This window comes from Castor canadensis, chromosome 2, assembly GCF_047511655.1.
Source record: "Castor canadensis chromosome 2, mCasCan1.hap1v2, whole genome shotgun sequence".
Lineage (NCBI taxonomy): Eukaryota > Metazoa > Chordata > Mammalia > Rodentia > Castoridae > Castor > Castor canadensis.
The window spans coordinates 141,794,088-141,808,653 of NC_133387.1; the positions used below are offsets into that span (position 1 = coordinate 141,794,088).

At 38.2% G+C, this 14,566-nt stretch overlaps 1 protein-coding gene and 1 non-coding gene across 3 annotated transcripts in view; both read left to right on the plus strand.

Annotated features, from left to right (window-relative positions):
* Nucleotides 1-14,566, plus strand: part of Tmod3 (tropomodulin 3) — a 65,713-nt gene that overhangs the window by 5,923 nt on the left and 45,224 nt on the right. The gene's annotated exons all lie outside the window — the stretch shown is intronic.
* On the plus strand, nt 2,226-2,359 carry LOC141421124 (small nucleolar RNA SNORA55). The gene has a single exon (XR_012445798.1). It is a non-coding gene; the product is annotated as a small nucleolar RNA SNORA55 (small nucleolar RNA).

The following is a 14,566-nucleotide window of genomic DNA, read 5'->3' on the forward strand; positions in this document are numbered from 1 at the left end:
GACATTTCATGTAAATGGAGTCACATACTGTGTGGTCTGCTGTGACAAGCTGCTTTCACTCCTGTAATCTTCACAGTTCATTTTGAGAATTACTGAAATATTGTCAAGGTTCCTTCACAGGTGAGCATCCTCCTTGCCCTGTAGGTATATACTTAAGTGCCTACACCCACTCACTGAGGAAGGAACACAAACACTGAGACAGTCTTACATAGGGTGATAACCCTTTACAAACAAACAGTTTCATATCTGGGTATATCTAAGCTCTAATATCACTGTAAGTACATTCAAGGAAACACTCCTGAAGAGTGTGTGAGAAAAATGGATGAAAAGATAAACTGGAAGAAAATGAGGGCAAGAGTGATAAGTGTGATGGCAAGCAGAACTTAAAGTATATTGGTTTTTCTTTCTTTCTTTTTTTTTTTTTTTTGCGGTTTGGGTTTTTTTGGGTTTGGCCTCATGCTTGGCACACTTGCTAGGCAGGCACTCTACCACTTGAGCCACTCCACCATTTTTCTTTTTAAGATGCACAGGGTAGGGGCAGAGATGCTCCTGTCCTGATTTTTGATTTTTTTTTTTAAATACTTCTTGGAGCTTTTAGTTAGTTTTTTTTTTTTTTACCAGTAACAATTGTCTGATAAGTATATATTATTTGATATGTATATAGATTTGTAGGCAAGATCATTGTAGCTCTTTAACCTACTGCATAACAATTTCTTTAGCAAGCTATTATTACTAATAATTACACACTGAGGGATTTTCGTTTGGAAAATTACAACCAACGAGATATTTTGGTTTCCTGAGTGTGGTGTTATAACTTTAATGAGGAATTGTTAAGAATAGTCCCTCAGCATGTGTGCCAGCAAAGGGAAAGGAGGCCCTTAAATGTATATGTTATGTCAGTTTCACCATGGGCAACCATAACAAGATTTGATACAACTTCAGGATTTATTTTCATTCATGATGGGCTGTTAACCCAAAGTAGTGTTCTTTAATGTGCCAACTGGAGGAATGGGGATGCCAGATCTGTTGAAGGGAGAGAGCAGGCCTAATTTGGGAAACATCAATAAGTATGTGATTATTTCAGAGCCAGCCTCCCACCCCCACCCCCCGCCTTGTTTTTCTGCTGTTGCCCCCAAGATCTACTGTTAATTGGAGAAAATCACAGAACCATACACAAAAGTGGACTGAGCCAGATGTGCATGATTTCACCTCAGTAAGACTTCTAGTGCAGCTTCCCTTCGAAGTGAATTCCTGGGTATAGTTTGGTCTTCTCCAGAGAACAGCTCTTGTCACTGCCTTCAGCCCCTTAGCTCTCCCTCCTGCTTCAGAAACCACATATTCATTCATTTACATACACACACACACACACACACACACACACACACACACACACACACACACACACATATCCTACACCCCTTTTCTTTTTCCATTGCTAACTTTACTTCTGGCCTCTTGAGTAGGGTACCAGGAAGCCTCTTTAAAGAAATGTTGCTTGAACTGGTCCCTGAAGAGCAGAAAAAGATATGACCCTGAAGGGGAGAAAGGACATTTCAGATGTAGTGAAACTGTTATCCTAGGACTGGAGGCAGAAAAGCATGGGGGTGTGCTGATTTTTTTTTGTAACACAGAGTATGTGAAGACGACTTCTTTCCCTTCACTTTTCTTCTTCCCATGGCTCCCTTACAGTCACATCACACACACACCCACCCCACACTTTTAGTCTGTGCTTTGATCTCTTTGCTTTAGTATATATTTCTCTCCCCCGCTATCTAGCTAAACCTATCTATTTCTGACCCCCCACAGTGATCTCTGAATTTCTGCAGTACTAATTGTCAGGCCCGTTCCTTTGGCAGCTAATTATATGTTGCCTTGATTTTTAAAATAGCTTTATGTGCATGTTTCATTTTCCTTGAGTATAGTAGTCAAGATTCTTAGATCTCACGAAATACAAACCTACTTATGTTGGCTTGCCATGGTATCAGGGCTGGGAGGTGTAGTTGGTTTTTGTTGTAAGGCCACCGAGCTTCCTGAAACGAAGTATAGGGAGAATCCAGAACAGGCACTTGGAAAGCCCTCCCCGAACCCCTCTGTCTGTGGCTTATCTGGATTCTCTTTGACTCCTTTTGGTGCCTCTGTGCCATTCTAGGCTGTTAGTTTAGGTTTTTTTGCTTTTTGCTTTTTGTTTTTTTTGTTAGTTTAGATTTTTTAAAAATAGTGTGAGAGCACCTGAATCTTTCCCATTCCTGCTGCTTTGTGCTGGTGTGGGGACAGAAGGTGCTATACAATGAGCAGAGGACATACAGACGGGTTGTTTTCCATTTGTCCTGGGGCCTGTCTCTACAACTCTGCCACATTTTTTAAAAAGTAAAAATAGTGTGAATTAACAACATTTTATCTTGACTACTGAAGTTTTTGGAGTCCTCTTAAATCTTGTGCCTGAGGCTCATGTCCTCACCCTCCATTTTCATCACTCCAAACTGCTGTTCTCTGCTTTCTCAGGGTTTATGCTAGCTTTGTGACTTTGGCTTGTTAGGATGCTACCTCCAGATTTGATGATACAAGATCTCTTAGATTTTATCTTCCAGCTTTCCAGATTCCTGCAAAAGAAAGAGTTGTATTGGATGTATCCTGCTTGGATTGGGGTTATCCCTTGTTCCAAATAGCTATGACAGATGGGGTATTGTTAAGTGCTTGCTAAAGTTGTGTATTCCACAGGGATTGGGATAAAGTTGGTCCCAGACAAGAGGTTTGGGTTTGGTTATCCCAGAACATTTTGTATCCGAGGCCAAAGAAAGAGACCACATGCCTTATCTTTTATTGTATCTGCATTGCCTCCAGCAGACTGACTGCTAAAAAGTGGGTATATCTCTTTGTCCTCTGGCTAACTGACCATTTGATCATTAGTATTAACTTTTAGGCCTAATAGGCTATTAGAGCAATATTTAATATAAATTACTAAAATTTGCTTTATCATCATTTAGAAGTTTTCTAAGTTTATAGCAAATTATAGCAAGTTTATAGCAAAATAGCTATTTTTTAAACATTGCCTTTTGAAATTTATTTCCCTGTTCTGAAAAAATAGAGGGGTAGAATATTAATCAATCAAAGTGACAATAAGACTTATTTACTCTATCCCCAGCCCAGTTTGTATATGATCTGAAAGCTTACTTAGCCCCCTGATTGTTTTATTTGTTTACTTATTTATTTATTTATTTATTTATTTATTTATTTATTAGTACTGGGGCTTGAACTCAGGGCCTCACACTTGCTAGGCAGGCTCTCTACCACTTGAGCCACTACACCAGCCCTTTTTTGTGCTGGACACTTTCAAGATAGGGTCTCCCCATGCTGGCTTCAAACTGCCATCCTCTTGATCTCTGCCTCCTAAGTAGCCACCAGCGTCTGTCTGATTATTTTATTATACATGGATTTAAGGTTTACCAAGTTGTAGTCACTGGTTTAAGGGCTGATAATGTGAAAATAGATCCTTTCCCTCAAAGTGCTCATAGTCTAAGGCAAAGATAAATGTTTATGCAAATAATTATGATAAATGAGAGAAAAATAGTTCAGTGTCTGCTGAAGGTTTTAAAGTAAGCAAAAGATGGATTTTTGTTTTTGTTTTTTTTTTTTTTTTTTTGAAATGGGGTCTTGATATGTTGCTCAGGCTGGGCTTGAACTCCTGAGCTGAAGTGATTCTCTTGTTACAACCTCTGGAGGAAATGGGACTACAGGTATAAGGCACCATACCCTGAAAATCTTTTTAAAGTTATTTTAAATGTCATTTTTGAGTAAAATGTGTTACAATAAACTTTCTCTTGGTCTTATTAAATGAAGTTCTCCATACTTAATTGGAAATGATTTAGGAATACAGACTGTAGAATTCTTTTTTTTTTTTGGTGGTACTGGGGTTTGAAATCACTGCTTCACACTTGACTAGGCTGGCACTTTACTTCTTGAGTCACACCTCCAGCCCCTAGAATTCATTTTGTGCATCATTTATTGTACTAAACTATGAAATTGCCTTTAGAAGTTCTTGCAGTATAGACTCTTGGTGAATGCATTAAATTGTCCTATTCTTTTGTGTTTTAATTACTTTGTTTTCCCTTTTCTTGTACCTCTAGCTGTAGGTTCTTTCAGTTACTGTAATTTAATTTGCTTCTGTCAGTGTGTAGTGCATAGTGACATAAAATTAAAAACATGGTAGAAATTGAACACTTTATAGAAGCAGCTTTATAAAAAAAAAGTAGGGATTTTTTCTTTCTTCCTTTTTTTTTTTTTTTTTGATGGTATTGGAAGACGAACTCAGGGCCTCAGCTTGTGAGGTAGGTGCTCTACCACTTGAGCAGCTCCACAAGCCCGAGATGTGGCTCTTTTAGCCTCTCTGAGCCTCAGTTTCTTTACCAGAAACATGGGAATAATATTTTTCGGGTTAAATTAAATAATATATAGTTACTAATATATTACATCATATATTATATAATGTATATACTTATCACCATGTATATGGGAAAGTGCCTGGTATAAGAAGTATGCAAAAAAAATTTATTCTTTTTTTCATTATTATACTGGAATATGGTATATGGTCCATTTGTTAATCTGAGAGTCTTGGGTAAAGAAAGAAGTATTTTTCTATGATGTAATTAAGATTTAGCCCATTTTATTCTATCATTTAAAAATAATAATTTATTTTTGGAGACATAGCTTAAGTGGTAGAGCACCCGCCTAGCAAGTGTGAAGCCCTGAGTTCAAACCCCAGTACCACCAAAAAATACTAATAACAATAATAATAATTTATAGACTGGGTTTGTAAATTTACAGGTGTGTTGGCTTACTCACACCTGTAATCTCAGCTCCTTAAGAAGTGAAAATTGGGAGGATTACTGTGCTAGATAAACCCTGGCAAAAAGTTATTGAGACCCCCCCCCATCTGCATAAACAACCTGGATGTGATGGTGCCTGTCTTTAATCTTAGCTAGAAAGGAGGCAAAAGTAGGAGGATCCCGGTCTAAAACTGGCTCCAGGCAAAAAACTTGAGCCTCCAAGACCTGGTGGGTGTGTCTTAAGTGTTAGAGCAACTGTCTAGAAAGCATGAGGCCCTGAGTTCAAATCCAAGTACCACAAAAAAAAAGTTACAGCTGCTGTCAGTTGCCATGTAGTGCTAATTTTAGAACTATCTTCAACTCCTGTTTTGGGTCCTTATTACTACACTCTAAGCAACTTCCTCTCCTTCCCTGCAGTACATTAAGTTGCCTTTTACTTCTGTGTGATTCTCTTGCTTTCTCTCATTTGCTATTAAAGGAAAAATGTTCCTTAGCCTCCTTTTAAAGAATCTCTGCCAGAGCAGACCTTATGCCCTGGGGACTGTGAGCCAAGGCTTGGCCAGTGGCCAGGATTTCTAAGACTTCCTTCTTTTATCAGCTATCACCACTCTTAAGTATCAATTTGTTTTTCTCTCCATCTCCACTCACTCCCACTTCTTTCTCAGTAGTTTTGCATGGCTTTTTTTTTGTGTGTCTATTTTTAAATTTATTTTTAACTGATAGATAAAATTTGTACATTAAGTGGGGTACATGTACACATTGCATAATGCTCAAATGAGGCTAAATGTATTTATCTTTTCAGACATTTTTGATTATGGTAAAAACTTCAAAATCCTTTCTTCTGGCTTTTTGAAGTGTACAGCACATTGTTATCTCATCACACTGTTGTGTCATCATAACACACCAGAACTTCTTATTCCTCTGTAACTGTAACTTGGTACATGTTGATCAACCTCCTCCCACTATGTGTATGTATTTTGCGAAGGCTGTGTTTCAGAGGTTTTAATCATTTACAGTGAACTCGCCCATCTTAATAGCCTGAGAAATTTCCACTTTTATACCAGAGGTTTTGATAAAAATGTGTGAATACCCAACCTTACTGCTTCTCCATATATGACTACTCCAGTTCAAGTCACCAGATTGCTTTTTTAAAGAAAGTTCATCAAGGTATAATTTATATAAAGTAAAATTTATCCGTTTTAAGTGTACAATTTAATCATACCAAATTGTCTTCCTAGCAAAACCTCATCAGGGCTGTCTTCAGTCTGTAAGAGGATAGTAACCTCACTCTTTTCCCTTTCTGTTCTTAACATCACTTAGGGTGGGTTATGGGATGCTGCTCCTGGCTGCTTCTGGTTACTTACAAGTGCCTTGTCTGTTGGTTACTGTTTCAGCCACTCATTGTGGATATCATAATTCTTCATCCAGCATGAGGTTCTCTACAATTGGGCTATTTTCTTGAAGAATTGGTTCCCTTTTGCCTTGCTGTTGCCAGGAAGCTCACTTACTGTCTTTCCTTAGACAGGCAGTGTATGCTTTGATCCCACCTGATAAGACTTACACTGCAACCCCAGGAGTTACCAAATCTTTGAGTGGTATTGTGTTCCTTACCCGCCCCACGAGTTGTCAAGATACATTATGCAAGACCACAATTTGTAGTCTTGTGCCTCTTCATATGCCTATTATAATTACTTCTCCCTGTTAATCTGAAAATTAATTTGTGATAACAAAGCTTGATGTGTCCTCAGGCTTCCGAAATTGATTAGAGTAATAGTAGTGGCGTCCCTAAAAAACCCAAGTGTGCTATGTGTCTGAAGATGTGTATGAAATGCCTTTGCCATGCAGGAGTGAAGAATGGCCAAGAGGCCTGCATTCATACGAGTTGGGCACGAGACACATGAGTCAGCGGCAAGTAATGGGGCTAACTCGTGCACCCTGAGCATTACTGATCTTCAGGGGAGAAGAAGACAAGGCGGCATTGGAAGACGTATAGCAGGCTTTGTAGAGGACAAATCAGAGCTAGTCTTCATTTTGACAGGATGGAGAAGAGAAATTCGGGGATGATGTAGGACAGGTTGTTGAAGAGAAGTGCATGTGACTTCTGGGAAAAGGGAGGTGAATGTGAACTTGGGATATCTGTGAGGCCCCGAGGAAGGCAGCTGGATTAGAGCAGAGAGGATGCTGAGGGATTCTCAGTGCAAGGAGGAAAGGAAGAGGTTTAAAAATCACCCGAAAAATCTAACACAATTCTCTAAGTAAAGGAGTGGGTGTTAAAAGCTGTATTTCAGGTGACGATAAGCAAGAATGCAATAGATTACGAAAACAGGAGTATAGAGTCAGATAAGGAGTTCATCATCTAGAGCCTGAGAAAGAGATCTTTCTAAAGCAGTTCTTCCTCTCTTTATAAGTTTCTGGAAATTTCTCTAGGTCCTGGATCCTTTCCTGGGAAGGGACAAGGTCCAGAGATACGGCTCTTTGAGGCTCATTGTTTTTCCTGATACTTCCTTAGCAAAAAGGTCTGAGGAAAAAAAAAAATCCCAAAATTGGCCTCAATCCCAGTTCCAGAGTTTTAGTTGGGGCTTTGGTCACAAGCTGTGGAACTTGGAAGAATATATCATTATGTATCACTTCAAATGATTTTTTGCTATTGATTTCATAGATCGTTAGTTTTTTAAAAATTAACGTAGAATTCTCTTTTCACGGTTCTAGGATTGAACCCACTGCTTCATGAATGTTAGACATGCACTGTACCCTCTGAGCTGTACCTCTGCCCCTGAAATTCCTTTAATAGGACTGCTTGGTTAGTGGCTCTTGTTGTGTTCTTCCCACCAAACAATTTTTTTTGCTGTTTATATTTGGCATGTGTAGTTCAAAAGTCAGAGACAGTGTATGTTCCTGTTTTTTCATATAGCACATTGAAATGCAGCAGCTGATTGAATTGTCCTTTAAATTAAAAATTAATGAGTGAACATAGTACAAGACTCAAAAAGTTCCACTGAATATGTAGTAGACTGAACACTCCCTCTGTTCTCTCAGGTGGCCAGTTCTACTCTGGCTCTTGTAGATCCTTCTAGAGTTATTCTCAAGGTACTTAATTTTAAAAGTTGAGTGTTTAGATTTGGAAAGACTTAGAAACTTTTGTTAAGCATTAGAGTTTCTTGTACTGGAGAAAAACAGGCCAAATTTGAGAAATGGGCTTAAATTAGAGTACCCCCTAAAACACCTTAGAATATGATCTGAAATTAAAGCCTTTATGAGACCTGTTTCCCAAAGACCTCTTTCCTAAATTCCAATTCCGTTTTTTTAACCTGTTTTCCTTACTCTATTATTAAAGTCTTCCTCTTGAAAAGTTTCGGTACAAAATTTAATTAAGCAGGGCTTGGTGGTTCATGGTTACAATCCTAGCACACAGGAGATTGAGGTAGGAAGATCTCCAGTTCGAGGCTAGCCTGGAAGACCCAGTCTCAAAAAACAAAACCAAAAACAATAATTTAAATAGGGACAGTAGTTAGATACTTTTAGATCCTTTTTTTTTTGCAGTACTGAGGCTTGAACTCAGGGCTTTCACCTTGAGCCATTCCAGTTTTTGTCAAAGGTATTTCAAGATATGGGCTCATGAAGTATTTGCCTGGGCTGGCTTCAAACCGTGATCCTGCTGATCTCTGCTTCTGAGTAGCTAGGATTACAGGCATAAGCCACCAGTGCCCGGCTAGATCTATCTTAATAAGAGAAAATAAAATGAAAGCATGTTTTATAAAAATACATGAGTATTTTTATAAAATTGTATTCACTGTTATTGAAACTTTTGTGCATTCATTCCTGTGACTTGTGATGTGCTGAGAATTCATATAAACAGTTTTAACTTTACTACAAAGTCAGTGGGAAAGTAGGAAGCTTGCTTTGTGTGGTAAGCTTTCTGGACAGCATTTATTGTATAGCCATATAGTAGTACTTAACAACATTGGCCCATGTTTGACTTTGTTTGCTTTTTTCGTTTTTAATTTATCTGTTTCTGATTTTTCAAGTCAGTTAATTTTAATTAATTAATATTTGATGAGTACCTAGCATGACTCAGCTCTCATGTTTTTCCTTTCTACTTACACATTGTTCACCTTGGCAGTGAGGAGGGCAAGTCAGTATTTTTCCCCAGAATCTAGTTAAACGATGTTTTCTTAGAATCTTGGAGGGTTATTGTGCTTGGTGGTGAAAAGATTGTTTGATTTGCACTGTTTGTCATGGACATGGAGGAGTAAATAAGTGTTAGAACCAGTGCCATGTTTTGGCTCTTCTTTATCTAGTCCAGAAAACAGAGAAGTAATTGATTTGTTCAGCCACGGAGCCCATTAAGTCCATAGAGCTGCTGTGTCTCAGTTCAGTGCTGGGAGCTAAGTGCTTTTTCTTTCTAAGGATTCTGGTGTTTTCTAGGTTTTATCTTTTGTTTTTCCTCCTTTGGTGATAATTAAATTCTACTAGGTACTTAACGCTGTCACAGTTTGTTATAGATCTAAGAAAGGGCTCCAGAGTAATCAAGTGGTCAAAAAAGTAGAGAGAGTTCTCCTAGCAAAGAAAGGGAGTTTGAGTAGTGTGGAGTTTTGAGTTGGGCCTTGTACTTGCTAGGTATGTATATCCTGCCACTTAAGCCACATCCCAGCTCTTTTCATTTTAGATGCTTTTCGAGTAGGATGTCATATTTATGCTCAGGCCAGCCTGGACTGCTATGCTGTCCCACACCCAGCTTCTGTTGGTTTAGAGAATTTTTTGCCCAGAAATCCTCCTTATCTCTGCCTCCCAAGTAGCAAGGATTACAGACGTGAGACACTGTGCCTGGTTAAATTTTAGAAATGTACTATATTATCCACATTATGATCCATTCAGACCCACCCTGCTTCCCCCCCCCCAAAAAAAAGGGAGGAAATAGAATTTTATCAGAAAGAAGTTGAAAAACAATATCTCATCTGAAAGGATGAAAAAACTAGTAGAATCAGATAGAGTAGGGAGATACTTTAAGAACTTTATTTAGACATTTATCTACTGTACAGTTTGACAGTTTGGATAAATTCATTATTTTGCAGTTAACACAAATAACAATAGTAGCTATAAGCTGTGTTTATTGTATTTACTTTATAACTGGATTTGGGAAATCTTCATATAAAAATATCTTCTGACATTTTCCATATCATGTGAACTTTCTTTGGTAGTTTAGATTGCCTCTGGCAATCCCTTAGAACACTTTCTCCCATATTTATCAAAACCTTTAACTTATTAAAATATCTAGAGGGCGGGACAGCTTTTATTAAGTATTTTGAAGCCTTATTAACTGTATATTGACAAGCCTGAAATTATCACTAACAGCAATCAGGTACCTATTCATCCAAGCACATTTTGTAGAGAATGTTTTCTTCCAGCACATTTTTTTTTCACTTGGCATATTGTTCTGTGTAAACACATTTTCAGTTGAACAGTGATGCACTTTTCATGGTGGCACAGTTATTGATATGTAGTACTGAGAGAAGACAGAGTTTTGCATATCCATGGCTATAGAAAGTAGAGAAAGAGAAGAGGCGTCCTAGTAATGACTTCTTTCCAGTACAGGCCTGGGCTGTTAGGATAGAGGGTGGCAGGACAGAGCCCAGGAAGAATCATATTTATTTTGACTGTTTGCCCAACTTGCTGTTCACCACTGTTGTAAATTCAGAGACAGCAGCAGTGTATCAAAAGAAATTGAAGGTGTTAATTTTGTACTGCTATTTAACTTTCGATGAACAGGTGGGTTTTACAGTCTCAGTATCCTATCTGTGCCATATATTGAGCCTTGTCATCTCTTAAATTCTAGTTTGAGAAACAGTTATAAAGTAGGAAGAGAAAACAAGACTGTTCTATGCAGATTTCTCCAATCCTTTTCCTCTCATCCCAGGGTCCCTTCTCCCCATTCCTACCAGTCCAGCACCCCTTTCCCCAGAATAGTACGTTAAATGTGATAGGCACTTAACAAGTGTATACAAATACATGTATTGATTTGAAGATAGGAAAATCAGTGAAGTTCAAAAGGCAGTAAAAAAACTGCTTGAAACATAGAAATGAAGAAAAGACGAAATAGGAAAGATTGTACCTTTTGTTTACGTAAAATTCACCTTGCTCTCAGCATGATTTCTTAGACCTAGCCTAGTTTAGAACTTTGTGTATACTCGTTATTACTAATATGGTGGATTAAGAAAATTCTTGTAAGAGGAAGAATGAGTCATAGCTATACTTCCTTTTTGAGGGAGAGAAAGAAAACCCTCAGATTAATTTCTCCATTGTATCCTTGGAATGGATTCAGCATTTTGATTGAAAACTGAGCACTGATAAGCTTTCCCTGCAAGCCACCCTCTATCATATTTGTTTTTCTCCACTTTATGACTAGTAGATAGCTCTTTAGGTTAACTGTCAGAGATAAAAAGCTCTGTAACCTTATTACTCTGAGAGTCTTGTTCATATGATAACATTTCTTTTTTAAGATTTTTTTTTTTTTTGAGTTTGCAAGAACTTTTAGAAAAGTTTCAGCATTTCCTGGCCTACCCAACCTATTAAACAAACCAACCCTGAAAAGCATTTGGTATTGAGAAACTGGGTATGCTAAGGGTGTGGCTATTTTGGCATTCATCCTTAGCATGCGCAGAGTGGCTTCCTGTCTGACCTTGCTTGAGTCTCTGGTGCTACCAAAAAGCAAGAGAGGAGTGGGTGGTGGTTCGCTGCTTTGAGCCAGAAAAGGAAGTGGGTTATGCCCATGGGAGCCATAGTCTCTCCATCGGGTCTTACTGAGAGACTGTTTTGAAATGGTATGAGGTATCCTGTAAACTATTTTCTTGTAATATCACAGAAGTGATTTGGCTACTTTTTACTTTAAGTTGTTCTCCATGACCTGCTTCTAGTTAAATCTCTTTGTTCTGCCTCTAGGACGTTTTTCTGGGTTGCCTTCAGACTTCAGATTTCAGACTTGTGTTTTTGGGAATCTATAGATTTCATTTTTTAAAATTCAAGATAGTATCAGTAACAAAAGCAAGAAAGACAGTGCTGCTTTAGTTAATCTCTTTCTTTTCCTTCCTTTTTTTTTTTCCCTTTGGTGGTAGTGGGGTTCAAACTCAGGGCTTCATTCTTGCTAGACAGGACTCTACTGCTTGAGCCACACCTCTAGCTCGCTTTAGCTAATCTCATACTTGGGCTGGTTAGCTTCCATGGAACTTTTACACAGAATAATCAGCCACCATTTTCCAAAACTTCTATGTGGAAAGCAGCTGTCTCCACTGGGCAAGTTGATGCATGCCTATAATCCCAGCACAGAGGAGGCTGAGGTGAGAGGATGGAGACTTTGAGGCCAACCTGGGCTACACAGAATGTTCCAAGGCATCCTGGGCCTGTATAGCTGACAAATAAACAAGAAAAGCAGCTGTCTCAGATGTGTGCACATCTGGGTCAACCATCGCATCTCAAGAATACCACAGAAGTCATTATTTAAAGTGTTGTCTTTTTTTTATTAGTTACAATAGTCGTACAGGGATACATTGTAATATTTATATATGTGGTTACAATATATCTGTTTTCATGTATGAATACAAAATACATCCACCATATTTGCCCTCATTCATTCTTTTCTTATGCCCTCCCACTGGTACCTGTCCCCGGAAAGGACCTGTTTTACCTTTCTGTCCTTCATTTTTTTTTTTTACTTGTTTATTCATATGTGCATACATTGTTTAGGCTATTTTTCTCCTCTGCCCCCTACTCCCTCTTTCTCCCCATTCTGTCCTTCATTTTTTAAAGTATATATTGATAGTCCAAGGGAGTTTCATCTTGTCACTTCAGACATGTATATATTGTGCTTTTTTAGAAGGCAGATACTCTGCACACAGTGCTTTGGATGTGATGGACACTGCTGTGGTCTGAATGTTTGCGCCCATTCATATGTTGAATTGTAATTACTGATGGGATGGTTCTAGGAGGTGGGGCCTTGGGAAGCGAGTTGATCATGAGTACAGAGCCCTCATCATGTGCCCTTAGAAAAGAGGCTCCAGAGCTGCCTTACCTGCCACACAGCTGTATGGCACCATCTGTGAGTCAGAATGCTAACCCTCACCAGATTCTGAACTGTGGGAAATAATGTTGTTCAAAAGCTACTCAGTTTATGGCATTTTGCCATATGAGTAAACAGACAGTACATTTTTTGTTATAATCAGTATTATTTAGAATCATACATATAAAAAGAAAATAACCTGTGAGGTTTTTTTTTCTCCCCCCCCCCTTTCCACTGTGCAACTTGCTTAAATGCCAATAACTTTTGGACACAGAGACAGGCAGTGGTTTGGGGTCACACTTTGCTTTGGCACCATACACTGTGAAAGCTGTGAGAGGCCCAGGGAGGTCGTAAGAGACTCTTTTTCATGTGTTGCTGAGGGCCTTGGTGCCAGACAAGTGTTCTGCCACTGAGCTACATCCCCAACCCTTAAGAGACTCTTAAAACTTCCTTGCAGTTGAGGAATCTGCCACACTATCCTGACAGCCTGGGCTTTAACAATCTCAGGGATGAGTAGATGTCTTTCTTTGCTTCAGCCTTCTCCATCAGTGTAAATGTGCCTCAGACCAGCAGAGATGAAACTCAAGTGTAGCATTAGAGAGCATTTAGATCCTTTAAATGTTAAACTCTCCAGACATAAGTAATTTATTTTAGCATAGTTTCCAATGAATTCTGAAGCCAGATTCAAACAAAAATGTAAAATAAATGTTGATTTAAATTTTTTTAACCAAAATAAATTTAAGCAGATACTTAGGAAATTACTGGATAGTGAACCATATCCAGTTCAAAAGATTGCATGGATACTTATCTAGAGGGAATATTTTGATGCTGACTACTATTATTTGACATGTATCAGCATTGAAATACTTTTATTTAGAAACAAATGTAATCTCTAAAAGTTTTCTTTGGATGAAAGAATGGTAAGACTCAGTCAATATCTGAAACAAAATGGCAAAGCTAAATTTAATTCTCTAAGTAGGGATAGCTATGCTGGCCAGGCACAGTTTTTCTGAGTGGAAGAGACTGTAAGTTTTTTTGTTTTGTTTTGTTTTTGTTTTTTTATGTAGGGTTTGAGGAAAGTGGAATTCAGAGATGGGCCAACTTCTAGAAGCCATGGTGGGTTAACATCACCTGAAAGAGTGTGATTATGATTAGTTGGCCGGCACAGGGAGCAGTCTTTTCCTGCTTGGGTGACTTTCAGAAGTGAGTGGCTGACACTTACTGGCTTGCAAAGGCAAATTGTTGGTGGTTTTTTGATGGCTACTTAGTACCATGGCTACAGAAAAAAACAATCTTTTCCAAATTTGTGGAAACTTTAATTTTTAGCATAAAATACATTTAGGTACTTGTATAAAGCAAGCATAAATTTAAAATATTTCTGAGGTATAACGGGTAAAGGAGGAAAGTCTTAAAATATACATTTCATTGAATTTTCTACATCTGTATAACTGCCCCCCAGTTCAAGAACATAGCACATTTCATCACCCCAAATCTCCTCTAATGACCCTATTAAACAATACTCCCAACAGCTATTCTGATTTCCCCATGGGTTCATTTTGAATTTCACATAAGTAAAAGTATATATAAGTAAACGTGCCTTATGCACAATTTATTGCACATGGTTTTGACCAGGCATGGTAAAAAATAAATAAATAAAAATCAAAAGAAATTTCAAAACAAAATTTTTTAATTC